Genomic DNA, 14,791 nt, shown 5'->3' with positions numbered 1-14,791 from the left:
CACCGCTTCATCAGCCCCTATTACACAGCCGTTTACAGCTACCCCTTCAACCTCTTCAATCGCGCCAGTCATGTCCGGTGGTTCTGTGGTATCTAAACATTCACCCTCGTCTACTTTAGGCGTGGCCGGGCCCTCTGCTGTCTCTAGTAATGACGGTCCAGACATTTTTCAGCAGATCGACAGACCTGCTTTTAACAACACTGAAATAAGACACCCCTTAAATTTTGCAGATGCCTATGAACTAGAGTCTTACGAGGAGGTGTTTAACAGTATTCATGAGACGTTGCAAAGAATTCTGGATAGTTTTCAGGAACTTTAAATCCGCAAGATGTCGTACAGCTAGAATTGCGTGCGATTCATTACCCATCAGCGTTTTTATACAGTTGACTGGCTCTAATATTAATGTAGACGGTTTTCTTCAGCAGATAGAGAATCTTCTTCAGAGTCATGCGAGTGTGTTGGCTGATGAGTCTCTGATGCTAGTCACTCAGATTGTTCGGTCACCTAGTGGGGCTCATGGCGCCGCAAGGTATCATCTCTACTCAACCATGAAATAGTTAGAAAGAAAATGAAGCATTTAATTATTTCTTATAATTACGGGAATCAGCTCTGTTTTGCCTTTTGTCTGCTTAGCCTAATGGAAGACCGGTACAGGCAAAGCCCCGTTATGCATGCGTGAAGCGTATAAACTTCAGAGCAGGGCTGGATTATCTGAGCATGAAAAAGTGTCCTTTGGATTTGCATAAATTTGAAAACTTGCTGGGTATTAAAATTGTTGTCTGGTACAGGTGTCTAAGAAATGATAAATTTTAAAATTTGAAGGCTCCCGAGGTAGAAACCCCAAAACCTATTTTATGTTTTTACACGACAACCATTACTATGGTATTTTGAATTTAAAGGGGTTCCTGGGGGTTAAATACTTGTGCGATTACTGTTACACAAGCTACCACTCCATCCTTAGCCATCGTTGTGAAGGCCATTGCAACGTGTGTTTCTCCCCCGACTGCCGTCCGATCCCTGAAGAACTTGTCAAGTGTGGTGATTGCAACCGTTACTGTCGGTCCCAATTTTGTTTTATTCAGCATACGATTCCTAAATTTAACGACAAGACCAACGATATGGAAGCGGCCTGTGACACTGCAAAAATGTGTCCCCTGTGTTACAAAACTTACACAGTGAATGCCGCCTCAAAACCCCATAAATGTCGGCCCAAAGAATGCCGTGTTTGTAAAACAAAATTGAAAATGATGCGGAAAACCATCAGTGCTTTATAGAAACCTTGAAGTCTGAGGATCGTTGTGAGAAATACGTGTTTTATGATTTTGAAAGTCGGCAAGAAACGGGGGTGCACATTCCTAATTACATATACTGTAAGTCCTTACAGGGTAAATCCTGGTTCTGGGCGGGTGAAGATTGTGTACAACAGTTCTTTGCCAGATACCGTCGCCCCAAGTATCATGGCTATACCTTCATAGCTCACAATTCAAAAGTTACGATGGGTACTTTTTAATGAAGTATCTGCTTGAAAATGGTGTGAACCCTAGTGTTACTACTCAAGGAAATAAGCTGATGTGTTTCACAGATGATGGTTATAAATTACATTTTATAGATTCTTTGAATTTTTTAACAATGAAATTGAGTGCCATGCCTAAAGCCATGGGGTTTGAAGCCGCAAAAGGTTATTTCCCCCATTTCTTCAATACGGCTGAAAACCAGAATTATATCGGCCCCTACCCCGAACCTGAATGCTACGGTATTCAGAGCATGATGACCAAAGAAAAGGAAGAATTTTTTACATGGTACGACGGGGTCAAGCATGGTGTTTTTAATTTTAAAGAGGAGATGGCTTTTTATTGTAAAATGACGCGAAATTCTTAGAACAGCGTGCATTAAATTCAGAGACGAGGTCATCAAAATTGGCAACATTGACCCGTTTCAATGCATGACCCTGGCATCTCTATGTATGGCCATGTACAGGCAAAACTGCATGCCTCCAAAGTCTGTAGGTATAATTCCTTCTGACCATTACAGTAGTAGTCAGAAAAACTATTCGAACGCCTCTATTCAATGGTTATTGTATCTCTGTGAAACAGAAAAATTGAACATTCAACACGCTCTAAACCTTGGGGAAGTAAAGAAGGGTTCCTTTCATCTTGACGGCTATGCCGTAGTTAAAGGTGTTCCGACGGCCTTTGAATTTGCTGGTTGTTTTTATCACGGCTGTCCCGAATGTTATGATTTAAACAGTACCCATCCTTTAACCGGTATGACTTGTGCGGCCATGTATCAAAAGTTTATGAGAAAATTGGAAATACTTAGGACAAAATTTAATCTAGATGTGCGTACTCTGGGAGCATTCTTGGGAGAGTATGAAAAAACAAGACCTCAGGCTACAAAGTTTCTTAAAACACTGTGATTTCCCTCAACGTATACAACCCAGGGACTCTTTGTTCGGGACGTACCAACGCCATAAAATTGTACCACAAGGCGGTGGGGGCCGAACAGATTCACTATTATGATTTCACTAGCTTGTACCCGTTTGTGAATAAAACAAAATGTACCCGGTCGGTCACCCCACTATCATTTTTCAGCAGTTTGGGGATCTCGGCAGTATTTTGGATTAATTAAAGCCACCGTCCATCCTCCACGTGGTCTCAATTTTCCAGTCCTGCCTCTCAGGTTTTGTGGGAAATTAATGTTCACCCTCTGTGCACCTGCGCGGAGACAGAAGCTCAGATTGTGGACTGTCGTCACACAGAGGATGAGAGAGCTTTAACCGGTACTTGGTGCAGTGTGGAAATAGCAAAGGCCATTGACAAAGGGTATAAAGTTTCAAAAGTATACGAGATTTGGCATTACCCCGAACGTACTTCTGAGTTATTCTCAGATTATATCAAGCTTCATCTAAAAGGCAAGCAGGAGGCCTCGGGTTATCCTGCCTGGTGTATGGATGAAGCTTCCGCGACCGTTATATTTTAGATTATTATCAGAAGGAAGGTGTACGATTGGAACGCGATAACATCGCCGTAAATCCAGCCAAGAGGCAGATTTCAAAGTTGTTTTTAAATTCTCTTTGGGGTAAATTTGGGCAAAAACCTCTCCATCTCACTACTAGCTTAGTCAAGGATGGTGAGGAATTCTTGCAATACATTTTCTCCAAACAGTATAATGTTTCTTATTTTGAATTTATCGGCATGAGATTGCTCAAATACAATGGAAGTACACCGATGAAAAGTATACCCTACCTGGTAGCGTTAATGTTGTCATTGCTGCTTTCACCACGGCCTATGCACGGTTAGAGTTGTACGATTTACTGGACAGTCTGGGAGAAAGGGTGTTGTACCACGACACCGACTCGGTCATTTTTACTTCTCAGCCTGGTCAGTACAATCCTCCTCTGGGTGACTATTTAGGAGAGCTCACCAGTGAGTTAAATCCTGGTGATTATATTACTGAATTTGCTTCAGGCGGTCCAAAGACGTATGGGTATAAAACGGCACAAGGCAAAACATGTATGAAGGTAAAAGGTATTACCATCAATCACGAAACCGGTAAAATTATAAACCTCGAGTCACTAACCAATCTAGTTCAGAATTTTGTGACGTCTCATGAAGCCCCTACTCAAGAGTTACTGGTTCACGGTAAGCAGATCCGTCGAAATAAAAAACTTTTCACTTTAGAAAACAGACCACTCAGGAAGAAATTCAGAGTGGTGTATAACAAGAGGGTTCTCCTAAAAGATTACAACACAAGACCTTATGGCTACTAAAAGAGATTTTGACGCCCGCCTTCAACACCCCTTCGCTAAAATTATCTCTGGACCCTCTTGTTCCGTAAATCCTATTATGTGAAAAAATTATTGGAACATTCGAATCACGTGTGTCTCACCCTTTTCAAAATATCGTTTGGTTTTATAGTTGTTGGCAGAAAATGTACGACGAGCTGTCGGCTAAATTTCAGCAATTAAAATTTATTGAGGGGCTCCCAAAGTCTTTATGCAACGACGAACTTCTCCCTCCTGAGAAAATAAATTTGGTCATTATAGATGATCTGATGGAAGCGCTAGCGAAAGCCAGGAAATAGAAAAAGCTTTCACAAAATATACTCATCATCGGAATCTGTCTATCATTTACTTGGTTCAAAATTTATTTTTTCAAGGAAAGAAAAGCCGAACGATTAATCTTAACGCCAATTATATTACTCTTTTTAAAAACCCCAGGGACAAATTGCAGATTACTACCTTGGCCCGTCAAATGTATCCGAGGCGTGTTAAGTTTTTTTGGAGGCTTTCGAAGATGCTACAAAACTACCGTACGGCTATCTCTTAGTGGATTTAAAGGCGCAGACCCCCGACGAACTGCGATTAAGAACAGGTCTGTTCCCACCTGACTGGCCTGTCGTGTACACCGTGAAAAGATAAAAGAAGGTGTTCTGAGTCAAAGTTACATATTCCGTCAGCATGTCGGCCAGAATAAGCAGAAACTTAAAGCCTCTCAAGGTCTTACTCCGTTGTTCTTGTCGCCGTAAAAATCTTATCAACGCCTCTTCTGACGATTTAATTAATGCTTTGTCCGAGATAGCCTGTAATACTTTAAAAGGTAATATACCTCTTTCCCCCAAACAGTTTAAGCGACTCAAGAAGCATAAAACATCTGTCCGAAAAATAAGTGACAAAAAACTAACCTTAAAAAAGAAGAAAGCTATTCTGAACCAGAAAGGAGGCTTTTGGGAGCTCTTTTAAGCGTCGCTGTGCCATTCATATCCAGTTTACTAGCTTCTAGAGCATAAACATGGAATACGCTCAAAAAATGTATTTGGTCCCGCAGCAACAAATGTCTCTTTTTCAGCAAAAGAGTGCTACCCCGAACGAACTCTTGAGTGCCACGGAAACTGAACTGGACAAAGAAATGAGAAACATCCTGCAACGCTGTGATATAGGGGCTGACGAGAAGGTGAAGCTTTACACTTCCATCTTGCAGAGATATCTGACTCTAGTTAAAAAGGCCGATAAAGAAGCTGGCAGTCTGACGCTCGTATTACCAAAAGAAGAAAGTGGCGAGGGGGGCCCCGGAACAGTCAAGGTGTCTGAGGACAAGGTTTGGCAAGAGGTTTTGAGAAGCGCCTGTAAAATCAAAGACAAATATTGAATTTGTTTTACATAAAATGTCCGTTAATCCCCATTACGCCTTCTGGAATGATCGTGGAGAGCTAGTGTTAGAAGGTAAACCTTTGGTCGGATCCAACATGGTGGATTTGGTCCGTAATCTGACCGCTTCTCATACAATACCTGAACATAGGAGACCGCGGGGGTGGAAGGAATTTGTAAACGCCATGGCCGGTTTGAACATTCCATTTTCTGTCGTACCTAATGATGAAACGAGAGAACTCCTTGAAAGTTTTAAACCACCCGCCGCCCCCCTCCCTGCTCATCAAACAGAAGTTAGCCCCTACCGACTGAAACCGAGAAAAAAGACTGGAATGGATTGCTTATTAATTTGTAAAATTATTTGTTTATTAAATACAATTTTATATCATTACAGAGTGTCGTCATCCTTTAACCGTCTATTGAAATATTTATAGGTCTCGGATCTTTGCACGCAAGGGTACTGATAAAAACAGAGTCCCGGTGAAGGAAGCCAGGAACGAACAAATTTAGAGACCATAGAGTCATTACTGTTCACGTCCTCAGAATACTTTTTTATTACAGAGGTGTACGGGAGACCTTTTCCTCTCTGATGCAGATAGAAGAGGCAGTGATGACCGCATTTGTCCGAGAACCAACTTTGAAGCTGTCGGTTATTGTAAATGATTTGTTTACAGTTTTTGCTTAAGAAATGGTAAATGTCTTTCGGGAAGTAGATAAAGTCAGGGGGATTTCCATAGGAATCAAAAAACTCCCCCTTTCCGTCTTCTGTGAGGTAAATCCCCAGCCAGTGTTCTCCGGGTTGGGTTTGACGGTGAGTATTCACTACAAACATGGCCGGCAAGCCGTTATTTTTTTCCGGTAGTTGATCACACGCCAACACACCGCGGAAATATCTTTCGGTGTAGGGGTCTTGGGACAGTAGTTCTGTTAATTGTTTTGTATTCATGGTGTTTATTAGTAGTCATACAGAACATTACGTCTCTGGTTGATTTCAATGATGTTGTCAAAGACCGCATATACTATTAGATTGACGGTCCGAGGGAGAGGGACGCGGAAGCGTAATTCAAATCTCATGTTTCCAGTTTTAACTAATGAAAATGATCGCCGCATTCTTGATCGGGGGTTAGATCAAAAGCGAAAAGAGTATATCCTTGCGAGAACTCTGAACGGCTGATAGCCAGAGCTTGATCCTTCAAATGCTTACCAGTGGCCAATACCAGGTTATAATATTCTCTGGCACTATTGCCGCTTACAAAGTCTGGTTGAAAGGGTTTGGCAGGAATCTGTTCACCGTCCATGTACAGAGCCAGGAACTCTACATCATTGTGTTTGAAATTGAACGGGTTCCGTGTATAAGAGCCCGAAAAGGCCTCATTATCTACCATGCCAATCACCACATACTTTGGTAGTTGGCCCAGAAACAGGTTTTCTTGATTGCATACTCGGATCCCGCGGCATACTGAATACTTTCATATTCACCCTTTCCACAGGGTATTTAGCATTGGCTGAGGTAAGGGCATGAGCGTGTCCTAATTTCACGGCCGGTGAAACTTTTACTTTTTTTACAAACAGGGAGGCCGATGTTATGATTACTCTGTAACGTTCGGCATCACCGGACATTAAGCAGAATTCATCTTTGTTCCGAACCATTTTAATCTTCACGTCTAGACCGTTCAATAGTAGTTTTTCCTGGAAAAAGAGATCTGTATGTATGTGCCCCAGAAGTTCAACAGTCCTGCTACCGGCTGTATAGGCGCTTCGGTTTTTAAAACCGATGTTTTCTCCGTCGGGGTCTGTCTCTTCCAATTTGTTAAGTGTATCTTTGTAAAAAAGTCCTGTAGCAAACTGAGAATGAAGAGTCTCTTGGCTGTAATTTAGCAGGCCTTCTAAGACAGCTCGGTAAGGATAACAATTTGAACTCTGGGATATTAGACGGTCCCCGAGGGTGACATCAACTTGGGAAAACAAACTGGCTATAGGGTAGTTGACAAATCCGACCTTTGCCCCGGCAGGTATGTTAGTCCCATCAGCATTCACTATCTTTCCCCTTAGGTGTAGAAGAGTGTTATTCAAATCCAGGTAATCTTCCTCATTTCCGGCTATGAGAAATTCTAGCGGGGCTACTTGCGACGGCGTATAAATTTTTGAAAACTTTCCAAGAATTTAACGTGTTTACATCGGAAGGAGCCATTTTTATGCTTCGATGATAACTTTTGTTGTAAGAGTATACTAAATCATGCAATTTATCGATGTAGGTTCTCGTGTTATAAGCGCTGAAATATTTCCACATTTTAGATTTTAATGTCCGGTTAAATCTCTCCACCACGGAGGCCTTTAATTCGTTTCCAGTGGTGAAATGTTTTATCCCGATCTTCTTTAACAGCTTTTGAAAATCACGGTTAAAAAACTCTTTCCCCTTATCGGTCTGGAGTTTCTTTGGAGTACGCCCGGCGCTCAGAATGTCTTGGAATGCTCTCGTCACTTCCTTACCCGTTTTGTTCTTCAGGGGTCGTACCCACGCGTACTTAGAAAGTACGTCGATACATGTTAACAAATATTTATAACCCAGATTATGCTCGGTCACATTTGTCATGTCCGCTAAATCCATCTGCCATTGTGAGTCTATATCGGATACATAAACCTTATTTCTCCTAAAATGCCTTCTAGCGGGTTTATGAATTGTATAAGCATATTGACCGGATAACCAATCCGACACCTGTTGGTCATTACTTTTCTGACCCGAAACCTCAAGAGCTCTTTTCAAAGAGTCTTTTCCCCCAAAGCTACCAGGATTTGCCGGGCTATAATAAACTTTTTTCAAGTAACCTCCATCGCCGACGGTGAAAGAAAAATGTCAATGGTTTAAAAATCAAAGGAGGATTTATTGGTAATTTTCAAAAACAGCAGTATTAAAAACATTTAAAAACATTTCATAGTACAGGCACATTGAGTTCAGACACTTCGTCTGATTTTTCTATATCATACTCCCCGTAAAACCCCAAAGGTGCATCGGTCATGTCTGGTACAGAAAAATGCCTTTTAGAGAAAGCATCGGCTATTTCACGTATTTTAGAGTAAGATGGATCGTCCATATTGTGAAAGGCCTGTACAATAGCCTCGCTAATAGAATGTTCATTTTCCAGTTCATCTACAGCATTTTGAACAAATGAATGAACCTTGTGAAAAGGCGGAAAGATGTTAAAGCAGCCCAGAGTCTTTATGACCAGGCTCCTGAGCCACGGTTTGCGGAAAACAGTCAGAACCTCTTGAAAACGGCCAACCCGATAAACAGAGTCCGGTTCAAACAGACACGTATGCTGCGCCTGGCTGGGGTGATCTATGAAACAACCTTGACAGGTGCTTTTAGGTCCCGATCGACTATTATGTCCAGCAGAGCCGCAATCAAACTCTTGATCAGTTTCAGAGTCTTTCGAAGTGTTTCACCCAGAGCCCCGTCAGTTTGTTCAATGTCCATGCCCTCATAATCAGAATCCTGGGACGATGGCTTCCAAGAGGCCAGAGCCTCTACCAAGTCGTCCACAGTCTCTTCTTGATGCATGGTCTGCATGGCTATCTCCTCAGCCCGTCAGGCTCCCCAGAGTATCCTCAGCAGGGACAAAAAAGTCAGGTCCTGTACGGTTCTCCAGGAGACTGTCCAGCCAGTACATATCATCAGGAGCGGGTAACTGAGGTTCGGGCCAATAGATCTGGTCATTCGAGGGCATCAGAAGATCCGGCCAAGACGGTGGGTCTGAAGGTGAATTGTTAGGAGCAGAGTACCCGGAGTTAGGTACGATGTCGTCGGGCCAAAACAGGTCGTTGACTGCCGCTGTCTGTTCCGTAGACCAACAGACCTGATCAGGTACGTAGCCGGCAGGGTGCTGGTTGTTACCCGCCCAAAACACATCGTTGTCTGTCAGCATCTGGTCTGCCGCAGAGTAGCCGGGCTATAGGTTAGGGTCGATCACTTCGTCGGGAGTAGAGTAGACAGTGTTGGTTTGAAGGTTAGCCGGCCAAAACGGGTAGTCAGCGGCGGACGATGTTCCATACCCCCGGAGCTTGGTTCTTCGGAGCGCATCAAAATGTTGAGGACTTCTGCCACCTCAGAGGCCGAGAGAACAGGGAGACGACCGGCCCAGCTAGCACCAGCTTCGGAAGGGTAGTTAGTTGAAGACATCTCGATAAGGTTTTAGGTTAATGTAGACTATAGAAAAGACCTCTGTATTTATCTCCACTCACTTAGGGGGCGGTTGACTCCCAGTTTTCTTCCTCCTCCTCCGAGCATGAATTATTCAACATGCTAAACTCCTCCTCCAATTTTCTTTTAATTCTTTTCATCTGGTCGGATAGTTTTCCTTGATAAATAGCTTCATCAATATTTGGCATAAGAGCTTTAAAAAAACTCCAGTCTTTTATAGAAAAATTAATTTCACTCACTCGATCCTTTATCACATTTTCTTTATCTTCCTCTTCGTGACCGGCATCGTTATATTCGGGTAGGATAGGCTCCTTCTTGGAAACGGCGATCGTGAGCTGGCCCTCTGCATTTCTTTTTACCTCTACCCGGCACAAAGCACAGTTAGAATCGTACCAGACAGAGCTGAATCGTGGTTCCCGTAACTCCCGTAAGGCCCTGTTGGCTTTCAGTTTCTTAGGAGCGTTCACAAGACCGTCCATTCTGTCTGCTTTTGTGTGTCGTAGCGTTTTCACTAAGTGAGTAGAATTTTATACAAGAACTCTTTCATTTCCTCCCACAGTCGGGGTTGGGAAGGGGTGGAGCGATATGCCTCTCCCTAACCCTATAGGCGGATAGAGAGATAAAGGCGTAACTCGGGGGCGTGAGTATTGTTAATGGGGAGTGATAAGTGTCCGGTTTACGAAAGAACCACCCTAAAAGGCGGGGTTTAGAGATGATCAAGTATGACGGTGGTCCAACCAGGGGCGGGGTATAGTTCATATTTTTATATTTTCATGTTTACATAAATTATATTTTCATAAATCATATTTTCATATTTCATATTTTCATAAATCATATTTCATATTTTCATAAATCATATTTGGGGCGGGGCTTAATGTCATCCATCATATTTGGGGCAGGGCTTAAAGTCATCAATCAAATTCACACCTCTTTTGACACTAACTATCTTAATGTACTACTACTGGTAACTGTATAGGTTTTCAATGATATGAATTATGGACACTTAATGCAAAGTGTTACCCTTAGTGCTCACTTAGAAATATCGGTACAAGAGTTCAGTGAACTTCTAAAGTTGTATATTAAAAAAGCATTGGCCAAATCTGTACTTCAGATCATCAAATCAAAACACAAACTGCAGAAGATGAGTGGAGTGACAGATGAGATACCATCACAGCTGCGTAAAGTATGGTTTAAGACTGGCACTACCAATCACAAAGTTAAATACTTCTGTGACAGAGCTGCTAAAGTAACAAACATCGTTCCATGCAGTCAGAATAGAATTTAAGATGTAATGGACTCTATGCTTGTATCTGTAATGAATGTCTGGAATGATCTTTTGCAGAAAGTCTGTCCCACCTCTTCACAGAAGTATTCCCTGGGTCGTGTCTGGGAAGGTGTATAAGGTGAGGCAGTAAATGTATTGAGGTTTGTTGTCTGACTGGATGGAACCCTAGAGTGAGGGCTAGAAAAATGGGTGAGAAGTGGGACAGAAAAAGGGAGAGAGGAGAGGAACAATGCCCAAACAGAGTAAGAAATGGTTAGCTTCATTTACAAAGTCACAGAGAGCTCTTGTATTTGTTGTATTCAGTTTTTCTTCTCAGTATCCTCATGCAGCACTTTGGTGCCACTGCTCTACTGTCAAGTCGTTTGCTTGCCTATGGAAAAATCATCTCTGACAAAGAAGCACTGGAATCATCAGGTAGGAGGATCTTTCATCTGATTGGCTGGCCCAGCACTTACTCAGCTGTGGCATAGCCAATAAGGGGGAGGCAGCTTGTTAGCCGAAGTCTGCAGGACTCTGACTGTGTCTGGCTTGTCTTCTTTCCTACAAGCTGGCTGTGCTTCTACTAATAGCTGATGGACAGATATGGTTGTTTTACATTTATGCTAATTAGCTTCTACTTTGTTTCTGATTTATTTTAACAAATCTGTACCTATGTATGTGATATTAGGTTGTACAGTTTTGCTGCATTTCTGAGGTGACCATGAGGTGTCACCCATTGTATGGCTACACTCGGGTCCTAAACTGGGATTCTGAGTTGGTTTGTCATGTGGCGGGTTTGGCAATGCGCTGTATCAGTGTGTCCTTCTAACCTCTCCTCTCTCCTCTCCATGATAGACTGGCCATCTAGCCATGTGAAGAGGATTACTTTTGTTCTGTTTTATGTGTGTTGTGTTTACCCCATTTTTTGGCCTCCGTTGCACACGCAACTTACAGACAGAGACCTAGAAGGGGCTTTCTATGGTTTTGGGCAACACAAGAAATAAATTGTTGCTGTTGTTTGGAGTCCAGCTGTGGTCAATTCAGTTAATTGTACAAGGTTAGGAAAATCACACAGCTGTCTGAAGAAGGTCCCACCATTTATTTAAAACCCTGCTCTTTTCTGTTTCTCTTCTTGGTATCGTCACATGGCACTTGGTGCCACTGCCGTACTGCCATGTTGTCTGCCTATCTTGGAAAAGTCAAATTTTATAAAGCAAGACTGGAATTATCAGAGAGAAAAATCCTTTCATCTGATTGGCCAGCCCAGCACTGATTCAGCTGTAGAATGGCCAATAGGAGGGAGGTGGCTTGGTGGCCAGGGTCTCCAGGACTCTGACTGTGTCTTGTTTTTCTACAAGCTGGCTGTGGTCCTGCAGTTAGCTGATGGACAGATGTTGTGGTTTTTCATTGATGTTAAGTAGTTTCTGAACACATCCGTCTCCTAAATGGGATAATTCTGTATTTAGTGAGCGGTATAATCTCATTTTGCATTTTGGTTTGAGATTTATCATGGTGGTCTGTACCTGCAAATGTTGAGGACCTCTGTACAAGAAGTAGCTTGTACTGTTGTACTGTATTTATCAGATGACAATGACAGATTGGCCATCTAGCTCTGTGAAGAGGGTCACTTGCGTTCTGTTTTGTTTGTTGAATGTACCTCATTTTTTTTTGACACCCATTGCATGTCCAATCTTCCTGGAAGGGGGTCTTTCTCTGAATTGCTCTTCTCAATATCTCTTCCATTTCTTTTCCCTATAATAACTTTTTATAGATATATATATATATTTATTTTAAGAGTTTTTTCTTGTCTTCTTAGGGAGTCAAGGCTTAGGGGCTGTCAAAAAAATGGGCCTGTTAAAGCCCATTGAGACATTTCTTACATGATTTTGGGCAATACAAGAAATAAATTGTTGTTTTAGAGGTGTTCCCTATCACTGTATCAGTGAGGAAGTTCACATAGGATGGTGGTATTCACAGTCTCTGTTTTTAAAGAATCTATATTGGTAGGAGGCAATAGAGTGGAGGGTCACACTAATCAATTCAACCATATTTGTGCAGTGGTAGTGCTGCTGCTCAAAAAAATTAAAGGAACACTTTGAAAACACATCAGATCTCAATGGGGAAAAGAAATCCTCCTGGATATCTATACTGATATAGACTGGGTAATGTGTTAGGAACGAAAGGATGCCACATCGTTTGATGGAAATGAAAATGATCAACCTACAGAGCCCTGAATTCAAAGACGCCCCAAAAATCAGAGTGAAAAAATGATGTGGCAGGCTAGTCCATTTTGCCAAAATTTAATTGCAGCAACTCAAAATTGTGCGCAGCACTTTGTATGGCCCCTGTGTTCTTGTATACATGCCTGACAACATCGGTGCATGCTTCTAATGAGATGACAGATGGTGTTGTGGGGGATCTCCTCCCAGATCTGGACCAGGGCATCACTGAGCTCCTGGACAGTCTGAGGTGCAACCTGGTGGCATTGGATGGACCAAAACATAATGTCCCAGAGGTGTTCTATTGGATTTAGGTCAGGAAAGTGTGGTGGCCAGTCAATGGTATCAATTCCTTCATCCTTCAGGAACGGCCTGCATACTCTCACCACATGAGGCCAGGAATTGTCGTGCACCAGGAGCCACTGTACCAGCATAGGGTCTGACAATGGGTCCAAGGATTTCATCCTGATACCTAATGGCAGCCAAGGTGCCTTTGTCAAGCCTGTAGCGGTCTGTGTGACCCTCCATGGATATGCCTCCCCAGACAATCATTAACCCACCACCAAACTGCTCATGCTGAATGATGTTACAGGCAGCATAATGTTCTCCATGGTTTCTCCAGACCCTTTCACTTCTGTCACGTGCTCAGGGTGAACCTGCTCTCATCTGTAAAAAGCACAGGGAACCAGTGGTGCATCTGCCAATTCTGGTATTCTATGGCGAATGCCAATCGAGCTGCATGCTGCTGGGCAGTAAGCTCAGGGCCCATTAGAGGACATGGGGCCCTTGGGTCACCCTCATGAAGTCTTTCTGGTTGTTTGGTCAGAGACATTCACACCAGTGGCCTGCTGGAGGTCATTTTGTAGGGCTCTGGCAGTGCTCATCCTGTTCCTCCTTGCCCAAAGGAGCAGATACTGGTCCTGCTGATGGGTTATGGACATTCTATGGCCCTTGAGACTGTGCAGGGAGACACAGCAAACCTTCTGGCAATGACACGTATTGATGTGCCATCCTGGAGAAGTTGGACTACCTGTGCAACCTCTGTAGGGTCCAGATATCACCTCATGCTACCAGTAGTGACACTGACTGTAGCCAAATGCAAAACTAGTGAAGAAACAGTCAGAAAAGATGAGGAGGGAAAAATGTCAGTGGCCTCCACCTGTTAAACCATTCCTGTTTTGGGGGTCATCTCATTGTTGCCCCTCTAGTGCATCTGTTGTTAATTTCATTAACACCACAGCAGCTGAAACTGATTAACAACCCCCTCTGCTACTTAACTGACCAGATTAATATCCCATAAGTTTCATTGACTTTATGCTATACTCTGATTAAAAAGTGTTCCTTTAATTCTTTTGAGCAGTATAGTAGGGGAAAAGGGGGGAGAAAATGCTTTTCCCCAATTTAAATGCTTATTTTAAAATGTTACTGAGTAGATCCTGCCAGGTTTTGAAAATGTTCTGCACAGATCCTCTAAGTGAGAATTAGAGTTTTTCCAATTTCAAATAGTATGTGACACCAGTTACCCACTGAATTAAAAGAGGTGGGCTAGGATTCTTTTAGTTGAGCAATATAAGTCTACATGCCAAAAGTGAAGTCAATTACAGTTTGTTTTTCCTTCTCTACTTTAAGCCCATCTGGAAGAAAACCAAACACAGCTGTTAGAGGGTTAGGAGGGCTTGGGACACCAAGGCTGTCTGAAAGGCACTTAAAGATTTTGGTCCAGAATGATGTTAATTTGGAGCAGGCCCAAAACATGTGACCCAGTGAGGCTGGAAGTTGATTGCAACGTTTGCAGGTTGGATCTCACCCTGAAAACATTTTGAACAATTTTAAACGAGAGAGATGTGCTCGATAAAAGCTGTAAAGTTGAATAATTGAACGCTTTGCACATATGGAGCTCGAGTGAATTCTATGCATAGCTACCTTCCACTCCTTTTCTGAGATGTTGAGTGAGAGATCCTTTT

General features: G+C 42.7%; 1 protein-coding gene across 2 annotated transcripts in view; it reads right to left on the bottom strand.

The window, feature by feature from the left end:
- The window catches only part of LOC120522832 (neural cell adhesion molecule 2-like), a 1,092,848-nt gene that overhangs the window by 40,940 nt on the left and 1,037,117 nt on the right, over nucleotides 1–14,791 (bottom strand). The gene's annotated exons all lie outside the window — the stretch shown is intronic.

Source organism: Polypterus senegalus, chromosome 2 (assembly GCF_016835505.1).
Source record: "Polypterus senegalus isolate Bchr_013 chromosome 2, ASM1683550v1, whole genome shotgun sequence".
In the NCBI taxonomy this organism is placed as follows: domain Eukaryota; kingdom Metazoa; phylum Chordata; class Cladistia; order Polypteriformes; family Polypteridae; genus Polypterus; species Polypterus senegalus.
The sequence above is the reverse complement of the archived record's forward strand: the minus strand, read 5'-3'. Positions and strand labels throughout refer to the sequence as shown.